This window comes from Musca autumnalis, unplaced genomic scaffold (genome assembly GCF_047663935.1).
Source record: "Musca autumnalis isolate F117 unplaced genomic scaffold, ASM4766393v1 scaffold_2, whole genome shotgun sequence".
Lineage (NCBI taxonomy): Eukaryota > Metazoa > Arthropoda > Insecta > Diptera > Muscidae > Musca > Musca autumnalis.
The window spans coordinates 169,902,155-169,920,648 of NW_027411755.1; the positions used below are offsets into that span (position 1 = coordinate 169,902,155).

The following is an 18,494-nucleotide window of genomic DNA, read 5'->3' on the forward strand; positions in this document are numbered from 1 at the left end:
TATGTTAATAATTGTTGATGTAGAAGTTTTGTGATCACTGAGAACCGAATTGCAGATGCTTCCGTCAAAAATTGCAGCTGAAATCCTCAAAATACGGAAAATCGGGAGGTACCGTTATATGGGGGCTATACCAAAACATGGACTTATGTTGACAGTTTTTGGTGGAGTTGTTTTGTTATCACTAGGAACCTCGACTGTCAAATTACAGGCTGTTGAGTTAAAATCATCAAAATACCGAAAATCGGGAGGTAATGTTATATAGGGGCTATACCAAAACATGGACACCTTTTGGTGGAGATGTTTCATGACCACTGGGAACCCCAAACGTTCAACAAATGTAGCTAAAAATATATACAGCTAAGAACCCTAATTGTATCCAACCCTCTTGGCTGCGTCAACACTTAGCTATTTAGAATAATAATGATTAAAAAATACAAATAAATTTAGGCACATCCGAATGTACATTTTGCTATGTCATGTCAATGAAGCTCCCGAAAATTCATATTTTACAATTGCAATATTTCTAGCAAATGTTGTGAACAGATTCAACTCCTCTTGTTACGTGTATTCTATTTAAATCGATTTTGAGTTGTGGACCCTCGGACTATAGCATTTTCTTAAGTATTTTTGTATACCTATTTGGAAAAAGGAGTTAGGATCAGCCATTTACATCCTATGCTACGATGTTTTCCTTTATTACAACTATAAAATATATATTTCGTTTCGGAATACAAAATTTAAATAAGTCTATAAAGGAATGAGTGAATGACTACATACCTTATATTGTGTTAACTGCTCGGTGCAATTGGTGCAGGCACTCTACTTCCTTTTTATAGTTCACTGCACTATCAATGGTTTGTTGAATGTGGTTGTTGGTGCTGTTATTTTTCTTTGTTTGATGTTTTAGAATTTAACGTTTGAGTTGTTTGTAGCTGCGCTATCGTTTTTTTTATTTTTTGCTTTATTTGTTGGCAGTGCACAAAATAACAAGTTGACACAATTTAATCCCATTTCTATGAGGCAAAACAACGAAAAAAAACGAAAAACTAGAAAATAACAACTCGTATGAATGTCCTCCGTATATTTCGTTTCAATAGGGGGAATTGCATGTGATGTATGTGGCGGGCGGCAAAGGCAGCGCGGGTCAAATAAAATGCAAATGCTGTTAAAATTTATGATGATATTTGTTTTTTCAAAAGAATTTTTACTGCATTGCCGTGTATTTTGTTACCAAAAAATGTGTTCGATGTGTTAAAGGGGGCGGGTGTTTCTGCTGTGTTGGCCGTTGTATTCACTTTTTTCTAATTTATTGTTATGGCTAGAAATACTTTTAATTGAACAAGTTAGGTTGTTGTTTAATTTTTTTCTTTATTTATTTTTGGCTGATTTGTTTTTGTGATTCTTGTTTTCTTTTTAGTTCATTTCAATTAAATTTTGTTTGTACAGATGATATTGCTGTTATTGGTCAATGATAGCTGCAGTAGTAATAATTTCGTTATAATTTCCATGGATATTTATGTCTGATGTTTACTACTGTAGTTTAATGTTTTTCTTTTTGCTGTTGTTGCAATTGCTAAAAAATATTAAATGAAATTTATATTGTTGTTAAATTGAAAAATTTGTGTGGTTAATTTATTGTTACTGTTATTTTTTGTTGTAATTTTCACAAGTAATTTATTTTAACAGCTGCACTGATGTTTTGTTATCGTTTAAAATTAATTTGAAAGTGTAGGAGGTTTTCCGTTATTTATAATCAGAATATTATTTTTCTTGTAATTTTATTTTTTATATATATTTGTGTAGCAATCAGTATTGTGGTTTATATGGCGTTTGTAGTCATTTTATATCCCTACCACTATGTAATATTATATTAATACATCCCAATAATGGTCGTCGACCCACCTTTATTTTATTGAAATAGATGAGTGTTTTTTGAGCTTGAGGTCATTATTCGGGGTTTTTTATTTATTTAATAATAATGACCTCAAGCTAAAAAAATACTCATCTATTTATTTAAAATTAATAAAAAGGTCGAATAAAATCCTCTAATAATTTTTTTATTTTATTTATTTAATGACGATTTGAGTGGTTATGGTTGTGTTCATCCATTCGTCCCTCCCTCCATCTATGCCACAGATTGCAATTTTAATCATATCGTCAAGATTCTGCTGATTTTGTTGATGGTCAAAAAATAATCAGGCTATTGATTTTGATAATGTTCAGGTAATAATCAGTGGTAGGTAGGAATGGGCAAACAACTTCTGTGGGAAAATATTCAACGTTTTATTCTTATGCGCAAATCTCCACTTATTTTAGGGGTATTACACAAAAAACGACTGATTATAAAAGTAGCAAATGAATTCAAGTAGGTTGGTGTAGGTGGTCAAATAAAGGAGATGCCGCTATAGTCGCTAATTCATTCCTTGTTCGTACCATCAGCCTATAGGCTAAAGAGGGTATATACACTTTGATTCGATGAAAATGTGCCTCGTCGAAAATATGGTTTTAAACCCCAAGTTTATTTGGACGAATTTCGTTTCAGACTATTTGGAGTCGATTTGGTCATGCTCGTCCAACCGTCTGCCTAGAGAGCACGACAACTCTCAAACGGATCAATGGATTTGATCCAAAATTTGGCGCTCGTAACATTTTGTGCAAACATAGATCAAATTCGAAGATGGGTCATATCTAGACAGCGGAATTTTATTTTTGGTCCGATTCATGTCAAATTTTGGGAATGGGCACATTTTTGGCTTCTGATTAAATTGCAATCGAAACATACGACATATGCAAAATTATGCAAAATTCATAAATTTTGCATATGCAAAAAATAATATGTGCATATGCAAAATTTATGCACTTTGTATATTTCCTTATGCAACAAATATTTCAATAATAGTTAAAGTTCTCTTCAGACAAGTCAAATTTTAGGTGGAACGTTTTTTACCCCCAAGAAAGACGTAATACCAAATTTCAGCCATTTCTGAGGTATATTAAGGCCAAAACCTTCAAAATACCGAAAATCGCGAGGTGCCGTTCTATCGCTACCGCTATATGAAGACGTGGACCTATAGCGAGAAATTTCTGGTTTAAAGTTTTAATATCACAACGAAGACTAAAAGCCAATACCAGAAATCCGGAGGTACCGTTCTATGGGGGCTATATGAAGACGTGGACCTACATATAGCGAGAAATTTCAGGTTGAAAATTGTATACCCCCAACGTAGACTAAAAGCCAAATTTCAGTTATTTCGGAGGGATATTGAGGCCACAACCTTCAAAATACCAGAAATGGGGAGGTACTGTTCTATGGCGGCTATATGAAGACGCACACTATCGCGAGTTCATATTGCCTGTGGCCAAAAATAGAAGGAGTTGTCGTAGGTGCATCAATTTTGGTACACGCACCTATTATTGACTTACAATCTTCAGGACAAAAAATTGGGTTGGTCGGTCCACGTTTTGATATAGCCCCCATAGAACCGTACCTCCCGATTTTCGGTATTTTGAATGTTTTAGACACAATGACCAACCGAAAGTATTTAAAATTTTGTGGTTAGTCTTCGGCAGAGGTATCAAACATTCCAACAGAGAGTTGTGGGTGTAGGTCCACGTTTTGATATAGCCCCCATACAACGATACCTCCCGATTATCGGTATTTTGAAGATTTTAGTCTTATTATTACACCGAAATTACTGAAATTTGGTATTTAGTCTTCGTTGGGGGCATAATATTTTCACCTTGAAATTTGTCTGCATATAGCCCCCATAGGTCTGTACCTCCCGATTTTCGGTATTTTGGAGATTTTAGCCTGATTATCACACCGAAATGGCTGTAATTTAGTATTAAGTCTTCGTTAGAGGTTCTAACAGAAATCTGTCGGTATAGGTCCTCGTCTTCCTATAGACCCCACAGAACCGTGCCTCCTTATTTTCGGTATTTTGAGTGTTGTGGCCTTAATATCCACCCGAAATGACTGAAATTTGGTGCGTAGTCTTCATATTGTTTGTGAGCATATTGAATATATCAAACTCTTGTCTTTATTTATGAGAAATTTCCTTTAAAAACATTTTTTGACCGATTAGTGGTCAAAAACGGTAAATTTTTTGTAAAAAAAATCGAATTTTGACTTTCGCTGTTCACCATTTTTTTTAAATTTATATTTTTAAAATTCTCTCGTTTTAAAGTAAGATTATTAGGTATTAAATGGTGATGATCAGTTCATTCGTTTTCGCGCTATAGCCAACACCGCAAAAATACACATTTCCAACAATTATCGGATTCGAACCTTCACATGGACAAAACTACTTGACAAATCAATACCATAAATAAAATTCCCTCAAATTAAAATGTTTACTTTATATTCTCATCAATAAATTTGTATTCCGAAGTACTTGACTTTGACCATTTTTGGCCGTTGTATGGGGGCTATATGAAGACGTGGACCTATATTTCAAACGCAAATTTTTATACCCCAACGAGGACTTAATACACAATTTCAGCCATTTCGGTGTGATATTGAGGTCATCACCTTCAAAATATCGGAAATCGGGAGGTACCGTTCTATACCGACAAACTTCAGGTGTAAAGTTTCATACCCCCAACGAAGACTAAATGCCAAATTTCAGTAATTTCGAAATGTGGACCTATTCCGACAAATTTCAGGTGGAAAGTTTTGTACCCGCAACGAAGACTAAAAATCAACTTTCAGTCATTTCGGTGGGATATTGAAGCCACAACTTTCAAAATACCGAAAATCGTGAGATACCGTTCTATGGGGGCTATATAAAGACGTGGTGGACCTATACCGAAAAATTTCAGACGGAAATTTTAATACCCCAACGAGGACTTAATACAAAAATTCAGCCATTTCAGTGTGATATCGAGGACATAATCTTCAAAATATCGGAAATCGGAAGGTACCGTTCTATACCGACAAATTTCAGGTGGACATTTTTATACACCCAACGAGGACTTAGTACAAAATTTCAGCCATTTAACCCACATTATCCAATTAAATAGTTGAAATTTGGTATTTAGTTTTCGTTGAGGAATTAAAATATACAGGTTGATATACCCTATATGCGGACAGATTTCAAGTGTATAGTTTCATACCCTCAACGAAGACTTAGTAGCAAATTTCAGCGATTTCGGTGGGATATTCGGGCCACAAATTCTTGCATATATTATTGCATATGCTCATTTTATGCAAATATGTCAAAATATGCACGATATCCAAAAATTTCTGGACCTTATTCGTTTTATTTTGTGATAAAACGAGTTTCTGTCTGATCAGATTTTCTCTAGAATTCCTCTGTCTAGTCATATCGGACCACTCATTCGGGTACCTCCTCCACAAAAGTTCACAAATTTTCGCAAACATTTTTCGCACCATAACTGTCGAAGGGACTAACCGTTTTGGTCCATAATTTGCACATCGTAATATTTCTACAAAACATACAGGCTCGAATATGGACTATATGTCCGCTCCCGTGTGAACCTCCCACACCAAATTTCAAACATTTTTGGAGAAGTGCAGTTTAAGATCTACTCTCGAATCGTTTTATTTTTTGTTCTGGGGCCCTTATTACGATGGTAAAAGTTTTGGCAGGGGCAAGTCAGTCCTTTCTTCCTGCGAAAATGGTCCGAAAGCTGTAAAAAAGCCCTGCGACTCCATGTGTAGTGGCTGGGGCGCACGACAACTTTCGAACTAGATACTGCTTTGATCAATACTTTGCATATCGAAATAGTTCTGCAAATCACAGATAAATTTCGAAGATGGTGCTCAAAGATCTACTCCATTACCACCACCTTCAAAACAAAAGTTCATTTTTTTTCTAAAATGGACGGAACAAATTTTGGATCTCGTAATATTTTGTCCAAATTAATTTAAATTCAATCGATAATGGGCTATATCAGTGCATTCCATAGCATACCTCCCCCAACAAATCTTCAATATTTTTTAGTGCAGATACAGGTCCCTTCAAAGATCCCAGAAATTTGTCGGTGCACGATTTGATATAGTTCCCATAGAAGGTACTACCCAACGTTCGATATTTGAAAGGTTTTAGCCTCATTATAGCATAAAAATTCCTGAAGTTTGGCATAAAGTCTTCGTTACTTACTTACTTAGCTGGCCTTTTACAGAACATTTGTTCCATAAGCCGAACTAAGAAAAAATCTCCAATCCTCTCTGTTTGCTGCTGTATTTTCCCAATCTGGGATATGTAGCTTACTGATATCTCGTTTCACTTGTTCGCACCAACGAAGCTTTGGCCTTCCAGATCTGCGAGAACCTCTATGTTACTTTTGTTTGACGAGAGGTGGCTTTATTCCTAAACTGCTTACTCAGCCCAAAGTAGCATCTGTTAGCCAACACTATTCTTCTTCGTATTTCACAACTTATGTTATTTGTTGTGTTTATGGCGGTGCCGAGGTAGACGAAGTCATTTACTACCTCAAAATTGTAGGTACCAACATTCACAAATGGTGCGGGGTTTGTGGAAATATTACGCGTCGATACCATCAACTTGGTTTTTTCGCCGTTTACTGCCAGACCAACTTTAGCAGATTCTCTTTCGACTTTTGCAAAGGTGTCAGTTACTTCCTTTGCCGATCGACCCATGATGTCAATGTCGTCGGCATAAGCCAGTAACATATGGCTGTTCGTGTATATCGTTCCATTTCTTTTGACCTTCGCGTCTCGTATGACCTTTTCCAGCAGGATGTTGAATAGATCACACGACAGGCCGTCTCCTTGTCTGAAACCTCTTTTGGTAATAAACTCTTCGGAGAGGTTCTTTCCTATTTTAACTGAGGATCTCGTCTCAGTTAGTGTCATTCTACAAAGCCGAATGAGCTTTGCAGGAATACCAAAATCAGACATGGCTTGGAACACGTTTGGACGTATAGGGCTGTCGAATGCTGCTTTATAATCGACGAAAAGATGGAAGGTGTCGATCTGCATTCCTTGGGTCTTCTCCAGGATTTGTCTCAAGGTAAATATCTGGTCAATGGTGGATTTTCCAGGTCTAAAGCCGCACTGATAGGGTCCAATAATTTCATTGACCATAGGCTTTAGTCTCTCACACAATATGCCAGATACTATCTTATATGCAATAGGGAGCAGACTTATGCCCCTGTAATTGGAGCACACAGTCTTATCACCCTTCTTGTGGACTGGACATAGGATGCTCACGTTCCAATCGCCGGGTACGCGTTCTTCCTGCCAGATGGTGCTAACTAGCTGAAAAAACTTTTGTGGACAAAAACTCAAAGCTTTTAGTAGTCGCACTCCAAAAGGAAAGCCCGTCAATCGATTAGGAAAATATAACCTTTATTATGATGCAACATAAGTTGGCGCACATCCAACTTTCCCATTTTTTATTTGAATTGTACTGACGAGTATCTCAGTTTTGGTTGGATGCCTTGCAACAATGAAGACATTCTGAGCTTTAAAATGTTCCCATTTATGTTACCAAAATTAGTAAAAGGCTTGTAATGTTGAAAAAGACACTGGGGTATCCAAATTTCCAATTTATGGAATTCTATTTCTATGTCAGATATTTCTGCTTCTGTTAGATATATTCCAAGGAGAGAGCTTGATAATGAAACTAAATCATCGGAGCTTTAAGTTATTACAAAATGTGTCATTTATGGTAAAATATCAGAGTTATTGCAAAAGGAGCTAAGCTATCACAATTTTAATATTTTGAAGTTTAGCAAAGCTTTCAATCAGTACCAAGTAGATGTCGACAGTAGTCAAATATAAAATTAAATATTAATTATTCGCCTTAAGTTATTTGGTATAGAAGCCATATAGGTGAAAAGTTTAGCATCTTCCTAAATTAAATGTTTACGAGTGAAAAGCTTATGCACAGTGGTAGTGGTAGTGGTGTAGGGTGTCGCATAGTCTTCTCGGTGTAAGGCGAACTGCACAACAGTGCCACTCAACGTTAGTCGCCAACAGATTTTCCTTACAACCTGCTTTATTTTTTTCAAATATCACAACTATTGAAATATTCAATTTAATGGCTTTTAATTGAATTTAGTGTTTTGATAAGGCTAAAAATTCAATTTTCACGTTTTGTTTTCTTTGTTATTTTTACAAATTAGTCTTTCCATTGAAGCTAACAAAACAATATATCAATGTATGCGTGTTTTTTAGCTTTACCTACATTTAATTAATTACGAAAAGGTTTAAATTAGTTTTTTTTTCCAACAAAATCATATAACTTTTTTAATTTTTGTTTTTTTTTTTATACGATTGTTATTCCGTTTGTAAACACAGACGTTCATTCACATGCACACAACTTTAATTGTTGTGTTAACACAATTTAATTATAAATATACACATTTTCCAACCATTTACACCTGGGGAGAAAATTGCAGTATTTGTACTGTTATAGTATTGTTTGTGTTTTAGGATCGTCATTTTTTTTCTAGTTATCATTTAATACAGGAAATCAAAAAAAAAAAAAACTAAAATAGGGAGGAGTATAATAAATGTTTCCATTCGAATATCTAGAGTTAATTTAAATATTAAATAAATTCACCGTACACAATTTTTAAGGTAAACGTGTGCAAACACCTTCTGCAAAGGATTTTATGAAAGTACAGACCCAAACGAGAAAAAACACTAATTTTGATTTTATGACTTCATGTAAACATGGCTAAATATTGACTTTTTAAAGCAAATTGGGGCTATAACCGTGAAACCAACTTTGCAGATAAATGGATGAAGGAAATATTTGGAGAAACAATCACCATATTTCCAAAACTGTAAAATTTTTCGTATTCTTTTCTTTGGGAAAAATTATCGCTGGAGTATTTTATACAACCCTTCAGAACATTCCATTATTGAACAAGTGAACAAAGGATATAGTTGGGACGTGGGGTGAACTATTCACTTGTAACTTTTAACCTATCTGGCTTTTATACCAAATAACTTAAGGCGAACTGAACCAAAATAATTAATAATAATTTAATATTTGACTAGTGTCGATATCTACTTGGTACTGATTGAAAGCTTTGCTGGTCTTCTGGATTAGCATTGTACACAACTTCAACATATTAAAATTGTGATAGCTTAGCGCGTTTTTGCAATAACTCTGATATTTTACCATAAATGACACATTTTGTATTAGCGTAAAGCTCTGATGGTTTAGTTTTATTATTAAGTTCTCTTCTTGGAATATGTCCAACAGAAACAGACATATCTGATATGGAAATAAAATTCCATAAATTGGAAATTGGGATATCCCAGCGTCTTTTTTAACATCACAAGCATTTCACCAATTTTGGTAACCCAATTGGGAACATTTTAAAGTTCAGAACGTTGAAACGCATCCAACGCATTGTTGAAGAGCATCCAACCAAAGCTGAGATACTCTTCAGTACAATTCAAATAAAAAAGGGGTAAGTGGGATGTGCTCCAACCTATTTTGCGTCATAATAAAGGTGATATTTTCCTCATCCATTGACGGGCTTTCCTTTTGGAATACTGCTGCAGAAGAATAAAACTTAGAATTTTTGTCCACATAATTTTTTTTGCCCATTCCGTACCTTGAATCCTATCAAAATTGTATCCTGGTGCGTGATTACAAAAAATGAAAAAATGGGATGCATTACCGACTTTTGCGATATCTCCGTTGTTTGACCACCTACCCAAACCTACTTTGCATCATTGTGAAGATGGGATATTCTACTTTCATAGTCAGGCTCTGCTTTTGGAAGGTCCTCAACCAAAGCTTTGATATTCGTCATTATAATTAAAATCGCAAATATGAAAAAAGTTGGGTTTCATTAGCGACCATTGCCATATATTCGTTGTTGGACTACCTACGACAACCCACTTTACATCGTTAGAAACGTGATCATTGTTAAGATGGGATTTTCTACTTTCATTATATCCCTTATAGACGCGGAGACATTTGTTTTGAAATAAAACGTTGATTTTTTTCTCCAAATAAGTTATTTGCCCATTCCGACCCCTGAATATTATCCGGCCATCACCAAAATCGGTAGTCTTCTTTCCCTCCGGGATTCCCATTAACCACAGAAATTTTGTGACGATCCGGACGATCCAGATCGCGTTGAGTTAGCCAGGCCATTTCATAAGAATGTGTGATGATGAACCTGCTAAAAAGACGTATAAGTACGGGCCACATTGCGGTTAACACAAAACTGGACGGTCAAGGCTTCGTTGCTGCGAAGAGTGTTTTAAGAAACCACGACCGTAACATTGCCCCCCCTTTCCCCTCTGTAAGAATTGTTTTATGCTGTTAATACAAATTGACATGAACAAAAGTCCCGATTATCTTATGATGTAAAAATAGGCTTGGGGAAATAAAACAAATCTTCAAAACAGCATCAAATCCAACCAATTTAGCGGATTAAAAAAATCAACATTTTTGTCTGAAAATTGGTAATATTTTTAATATAGATCTTATAGCGTTCTTCTTGGAAGGCACGTACCGATTAGTTAATGTACGTGGACAGATAACAGAGTTATACGCTAATATATCCATATTCAGAATGTTCTGAATTGAGCGCATTGTTTGGAAGATTATTGCAAAATATTTTTTGGTTCAACTACTGCTGCTACTGACCAAAACTTCAAAAGTTTTTCAAAAGTTTCTTTATTTGATCGATTGTTGCCTTATATGCCGTTTTCCCAGTTCGCCTCTTTGACTCTTATTTTCTACTACTTTAGGTCTTCAATTTAGATGAAGATTGCAAAGCAAGGTTTTTCTTAGTTTCTGAGATCGCTAAAAAATGTTTATTTTCGCCCGGTTTAGATAAGGCCATAAAATGTTTGTAGTCTCAAAATTTTAGAAAATGCAGTATTGCACAGTGCTTCTTTTTGCTTATATTTTCAGCGACTGTCGGTGAATTAGCAACCAAAATTATATTGCCACCATGGTGGAATGTTGTGCACACTCGCCCTACACGTTGAATGTGCTGGTTCGATTCACAGGCCAGAAAACATGACTTTTTCCACGGCGTCTTAAACAGCTTCTCAGCGAAATGTTGGCGACATGTCCTGAGTATTTCAGCCATGGGAAACTTCTCTACAAGGTTCCGTATCATTGATCGATTAATTGCTATGAGAAAAGCAATTTGTCCCAATCGGGAAGTATGTATATACACTCCCGCTCATATGTATAAGTTTGAAAATGTTTCTTTTTATATGTTAAGGTCTCTTCGGCAGGTACATACTATATAGTTTTTCAGAGTCCTATACTATGCCAACATTCACAAGAAAAATCATAACGGTGTTGGCATAATTTCGGAAAATATCCCTGTTATAATAAAAATGTACCAAAAAAATGCTAAAATTTTTGGCTCATCTGAATAGGTTTGAATCAAATAAAATTGAAAAAAAAGTTACTACCTATGCAAATTTTCCCCAGTTTTTTTGCCTTAATTTAATAAAATGAAATAAAAATCCTACAAAAAGTTTCACCCACTTTATTAGGTACGTGGGTTCAAATTTAAACCTGGAAAAGGTACCAAGAACTTTCATATAAAATCAAGAAATATTCCAACAAAAACATTTTATAACCATGATTTAAATGAATTTTTGTTTTCCTAAGACACCTTCCATCATAATTACATACATTTTGTAGCATTGAAGGTAACTGTAGTTCCTTACAAAAAAACCAAAGCCTTAAAGGAACCCACTAATATGTTAGACTTATATGTTACCACTACATTGATATAACTTACATCAAGGCGGTGGTCAAGAGTTGGTTTTCAAGTTTAGTTTTCGTAATTTGTTAGAATATGTCGGAATATCCCCCCCCAGAATTTATCCAAAATTTAGAATATCTACCAAAAATTTAATATGGATATATTTCCTACAAATGTTATGGTTAATTTCACCCGCTAAATATTATCCGATCATTAGCAAAAATTTTTGGCGTTGTGCTTGATCAAAATTCTTACTTCGTGCAAACATTTTTAGGTATTGAACTATATCTGTGACATCTAGTTTGATTACGGTTACACATCCCACAATTAGAACAGTGGGATCCATGTATGTATTAGGCTGTAACTCTGTTATCTGACCACGTACATCAGCATATTTCGCACCAATGGAAAGGTCAAGAGTTTTTCTTCTTCTTCTAAATATAAATTACGTGCGTGAAGCTTATCTTCCAGGAATAGAGATGTAGTTGTTATACTAAAAATTTTACAATTTTTCAAACAAGAGTTTTGTTTCATTTAACCCCCTAAATATTAGCTGATCATCATGTTAAATTGCACGCTACTTCTCTGTCACAACCTTAATCCTTACTTAAAAGTTCGTGCTGCTCGGACCATTATTGCGACCTAAAGAGCTGGTAAAAATCGGGTAAATATTTTGTTTTTTTGTGCATTTCACTACCTAACGATCATTACCAGTAACTATAGGTGTCTATTTTGGTCTGAGACCGGCCTTCATACAAAATTTCGTGACGATTGGTCCATAATTGCAGCCTTGAGTTTGATTACAATTTTTTATTGGAGGAACGGACACACATCTCAAAATCGCTTTATCTCATCGAGATATGAATTTTGATGTACCACATGGGGGGTCTGCGACGAATATTTCGCGGTGTTACATGACTTTTCGAAAAAAAAAAAACAAAGTTATAATACCCTTTCCACTTTGCACAGTTGACAAAAATCAAAAAATCCATGTCTTCATTTGAAATATATAAAGATGCAAATAGCTTCTAAACATTTCAAATTTTTCGAAACTCAACTTATTTTTGCCATTTTTCCTGTTCTAAAGGAGAAAAAGCATTACAAACATCATTATTTTAGGGGAAAAAATTATTTTAAAATGAGAAAAAAAGAAAAAAAAAAACGAATTTCTTAAATAAAGCACCAGTATTCATGCCTTAACTTACGTTGAATGATTTAGTAAATTTAATTAGCTTAATTTTCCTACTTATAACAATTCCCCTAATTTGCAAGGGTTAGCACATATAGATGTATGGATTTCCTTAAAGTTCTAGTTACTTTCCAATCATATGAGAGAATCGCGTCTAGTACCAAAAAAACCAAGGGCCTGTCGATTTCAAAACGGTTTAGACTTTTTGCGGACATTTGCCGTTTTAGCAGTTATGACCAAAAGTTTAACTCGGTTTTTAAGTGTTGAATTTATATTTATTGGACTATTTTTAAGTAATTTTATTATCCTTTCAATAATATATCTTCAAGATACTGTTTTTTGTGCTATTAGCGATATATTTTATCAGGGTAACTTGGAGCCGCACTAAAAACGCGTGGAAGAAAAAGAAAAAGTTTTGGGGGTATTCACTTTAATCAAAAATGTTTCTTTTCTAGGACACCCTAATGTTGGACCACGCCAAAACTTAGAGGTTTCTCCCGCACTGAGAACCAAAAATACATTATTACAGGTAATTCTGTAGGAAAAAGGTGATTAAATCTTCTAAAGTACCGAAAAGTGGATGGTAAACCTATATGGTGGCTGTGGTCAAAATTGGACCATCATCACATTTCTTTACAAGTTGGTGTTCTAAACTCTGGGTTCATTATTAAATCCTATTCGGTTTGAATATTTGATTAACATCTGTCGAAATAAATCGAGACCAATACTGGACCAATACTGACAATTTTTCGCGGAAAGGTTTATTATGGAATAATGCTAATTCGTTTGAACAATGTGTTGGCAACAGTAAAATACTTCGATTCAGAATGATTCGTTTCATGGAACCACGCGAAAACTTGGACCTAGGACTATAATATAATATTATTTTTAATTAATTATCTTTCGAGTTGAGCTGTTTAGACCTAAGAGATACATTGAATATTAGGAGTCTACCAAAGTCCCACGCATCCAACCATTATGCTACGTTTCACGGGTGGTTAGGCCGATCTTCAGGCATATTGGGATGTTGTTTTTGTGGCAGACGAAGGCAAAGCTTGGTAACTAGTATATATACGCAATTCATTAGATAAAAGTATATGCGAAATTATGTCACTTAATTGAATCTCCAAACTTTTCCTATAGTCCTGCTTGGTAATCCCATTTTTCAATGTTCACAAATACTATGGTAAGTTTTATTCCTACGTCATTAGGTCTTGCTCTTCTATATCAGAAGATTTTGATCATCAATTATTGTCTTCTAATGTTTTGACAAGTTGATGGTGGCTCAGAACACTAAGATGCCGGCAACCTTGACGCTCAGTTGTCGGGGACCCAGGTTCGAATCCCAGCCTGGCTCATGCTGAAATTATTTTTTGTTTTTGCCTTATTAAGGCGAAGGTCATTTATAGTGATATTTAATTAATTCTCTTTCGAGTTGAGCTGTTTAGACCGTAGAGATACATTGAAAAATTAGGAGTCTACCGAAATCCACGCATCCAACCATTATGCTATGTTTCACGGGTGGGTAGGCCGATCTTCAGGCATATTGGGATGTTGTTTTTGTGGCAGACGAAGGCAAAGCTTGGTAACAAGTATATATACGCAATTCATTAGATAAAAGTATATGCGAAATTATGTCAGGTAATTGAAACTCCAAACTTTTCCTATAGTCCTGCTTGGTAATCCCATTTTTCAATGTTCACAAATACTATGGTAAGTTTTATTCCTACGTCATTAGTACTAGCTCTTCTCTATCAGAAGATTTTGATCATCAATTATTGTCTACTAATGTTTTGACAAGTTGATGGTGGCTCAGAACGCTAAGACGCCGGCAACCTTGACGCTCAGTTGTCAGGAACCCAGGGTCGAATCCCAGCATGGCCCTTGCTGAAATTATTTTTTATTTTTGCCTTATTAAGACGAATGTCATTTATAGTGATATTTTATTAATTATCTTCCGAGTTGAGCTGTTTGGACCTAAGAGATCATTGAAAAATTAGACTGTTTTAAGGCCACGAGTTCCGATTGATAAAAATTTCTGCAGAAGTAAAATAAGCAGAAAAAGCGGTTATATCGACAAATGTATATCGCTAATGTGAAGCCTTCTAAACCGAACTGTACTGATTGCTATATTGAAATCTCAAATCCCTATGTAAGTTTATCCGTATTATGTTGCTCCTAATAAATAATTTATTCAAAAATAATGTCAAGTTGTTTTCAAAATGACACATAGATATAAGTTGTTTACTTTTGTTTTTTATACAATTAAATTTGACTTTAATACAAACCCAAATCAGGATTGTCACCCCCTATTTAAGCTGCTCTTGTGTATTGTATAATAGGTTGATGATAATTTATCCGTTATATATATTATTCCAAATTGTTCTCCATATATCCGTGTTTTAAAAATCCAAATTATTACAATTGCTTTACATTATATTTTCAGATTACATTTATATTTAAAATTTGTATTGTGGTTTAGTTTTTTGTTCCTTTAATATTGTTTTCTTTTTATCCTAAAAAAATATATTTAACACCGTTGTTTTAATGTTGTATAGAATTTATATATTTGTATGATATTTAATATAACATTTATGTTGCTTTTAAGGTTATTTTTTATCGTCGGTTCAATTATTTTCTTCAATTATTTTCTTTATTTCTTTAAATTGTAATCAAATAAAAAATATCACTTTCATTTTTCAATTTCTTTTTTATCTACTTTTTTCCATTTTCGTGCCCTTGAGAAAGTTTTCCACTTTCGATTTATTTTATTTTATTTTTTTTTCTTTTTTGTTTCTTCTTTTCCATCAATTATGTCAAACACAACATATTTTATTTCACGCTACATTTTTTCTGCGAAAAACACGAATTTCGTTTAAAATATCATCAACATCACCATTGGCGTTATGTGGTTGTTTGCGGGTGATGGTGATATGGTCTGGAGTTGATGTACCATATCCACAAAATATTGGGTAAAATAAAATGCACGTACACTATTGTAGGAAGGGGAGGGGGCACAGACGCAAAAATGTGGCAATTTAAGATTTCATGCACACCGCCATGCTCGGATATGCATTTTGTTGTTTTTGTTTTTCTTTCGTTTCATTCACAACTTAATAAATGTAACCCGGAATTGGTTTCAACATTCTTTCATTGACTTGCAACAATCACTGACAATATGACAGACTAGCTGTCAATCAATATCAATTATAATTTGTTTCACATTATTTTGTTGAACGGATTTGACATGAAGTAAAATGAATGCACTTAACCCCCCTATGGGAAAACAATTTTAACATTTGTACGTTTTTCAAATTTGAAAAGTAAACAGCACTTAAAATTGTTTTTCTTTTATTCCAGGATGTTGATGTTGTTGTTGTGCGTTTCTAGTTTAATACCCTTCAAACAAAACCACACACTAATCCTTTGCAAGTGGCACGAGCCAAACAAAGAGGAACATAATAACATAACTAACAAACCATTCTACTCTTCACAAAGATTGTCCATGGCATGTGGATGATGATGGTGGGGGAGATGAGAAGATGGACTGATGATTGTGGCAATTCGGCGCCGGGGTGACAATCCTGACCTCAGTAGGGCATTTGAATTTGCTAAGCATTAAGACATAAAGTGTTGGTCTGCTTTTCAGGTCCACTTTTGGTTGTTGGTAAGCTTGAGGACACAATTGCCCCAATCTCATTAATATTTTTATATTTTCTTATTATTATTAGTATTACCACAATAATTTTATTTAGGTTGGGTTAATTTGTTATCCTTTGTTTACTTTTTTCTGAGTGGAATTCACATCATTTTTTTCGGTTTTTATTTCACTTATTTTCGTTTAATTTTTTTTCTTTTATCTCTTAAAACATTTTTTTTATTAAATTTTATTTTTTTTCTTTTCAATCCCGTTCCGTTTAAAATTCACAAAAATTTTTTATTAGATTTTTTTTTAAATATTTTTTCTTCTTTGCTATTTCACTTTTGCAGCACACGACACAACATCGTTGTGTGTTGTGTATGAAAGGCGCTAATAGACTAGATTTCAAATCATGCCGCACATTCAGTGATTTTTTTTACTGCTGCTGCTGCTTCTGTTGGTGTTTCTCCGAAGAAATTCCTTATGCTACTCCAATTACAAAATATTTCTCAAATAATTTACTCTCCAGCACTCTCTTGATGTGTTTTCTCCAATAAGAAAAATAACAAAACACATGAAATAGGAACAACAAACAAACGAAACCAAACTAGGTGTACTAAACACATGATATTCCGAAAAGTGAACACAACCCAAAACTCAGGAATTCCGTAATGAGAAAATGAGAGCAGCATAAGAAATTATCCTGGAGAGAGAAAATGCAGGATAACTGTTATACAAAAACAAAATTTTCCGGGCTATGCCAAACCTTTATATTACATCAAACAAACAAGCAAACTGTTATACTCCTTTGTTGTACAACATTAGTGCTCGGTAGTTGTCATTCTCGTGACAACAAACCACAGGAATTCTCTTTTACATTATATCTCTCATTACAATATTAACAGCAAAATACGGGGAACATCCCTGCCATATAACTTGTAACATCTACCCATAATGTACGCTCATCACAACCTATCCCTATAAACCATTCAACGGTTCATTCATTCCATTCACACATTTAATTTTCTCTATTTCTCACTTGTTTTGCAAAACATAAGCTCTCTTACACTCTCATTACAATAAAATAATTAACTTATTCTCTCTGTATTCCTAAAACTTCTCTCACTCTCTTGTCTATTTTATATATCTCACTAAATTCCTCTTTTCGTACAATTTTCAAGGTTGTTGTGTCCTGTGACATACTCTGTGTTTGTATGTAGCATGTGTTTCCTTTTCTGTGTGTTTATCCTTTAACACACCCTATTGATTTGGGTGTTATACAGCCGTTGAACTTTTCACTGTGACTTGCACGAGAAAAAACTCACCACAAGTCACATGGCATAAACATATTCAGCAACATATTATTTCGGTATAAGAGTTAAAGCTCTAGTGGTCTCTAGTGCTCACCTCACTTTTATGCAGAGAAACATAGAGAGAGAGAGGTAATAAAAAAATTATGTTGACCCCATCAACATTTCAGTTTACAGGACTAATTCATTTGAGTTGTGGTAGTTGATGTGTCCACATCTATATTCAGGACTTTGTTTATAGCTTACGTTACTAGAAAATCACCTGAAAAGTCTACAAACCAACAAGGAACACACAACATTATGTTTAATATGCCAGGACCTCACTGCCCCAAAACAATAAAAAATTAAATTTCATTAATATGGGAAGTCTTCCTGATACCTTCTTAAAATTAAAAAAAAAAGTTATTACATCTTCTATCCAATTATCAACTGTTGGCATCTCTGCCCTAGAAACTGTTCCCATTATTGTTCTCTTTTTGCATGTCCTTTAAAGCAGAAAACTTGTTTACACCTTGTGATGGGTATCGGTCATGGAAATATGAGAATCCATGTTTAAAACAAAAAAAAAAATACATTTTATTACACATGAATGAATATTGTTATGTGTTTTGGTGTTGGCGCCAAATTATCAGTGTCTGAAATTGGCATCATAAATAATTGA

The 18,494-nt window shown here is 34.4% G+C and overlaps 1 long non-coding RNA gene across 1 annotated transcript in view; it reads right to left on the reverse strand.

Moving 5' to 3' along the window:
• The window catches only part of LOC141393173 (uncharacterized), a 197,690-nt gene extending 180,767 nt beyond the window's left edge, over nucleotides 1–16,923 (reverse strand). The window contains exons 1-2 of the long non-coding RNA XR_012410019.1: nucleotides 16,621–16,923; nucleotides 778–1,573 (exon numbers count right to left, since the gene is read on the reverse strand). This is a non-coding gene — a long non-coding RNA (uncharacterized lncRNA). The remainder of the gene's footprint in view (nucleotides 1–777; nucleotides 1,574–16,620) is intronic.
• Between the last annotated feature and the right edge of the window lie 1,571 nt (nucleotides 16,924–18,494).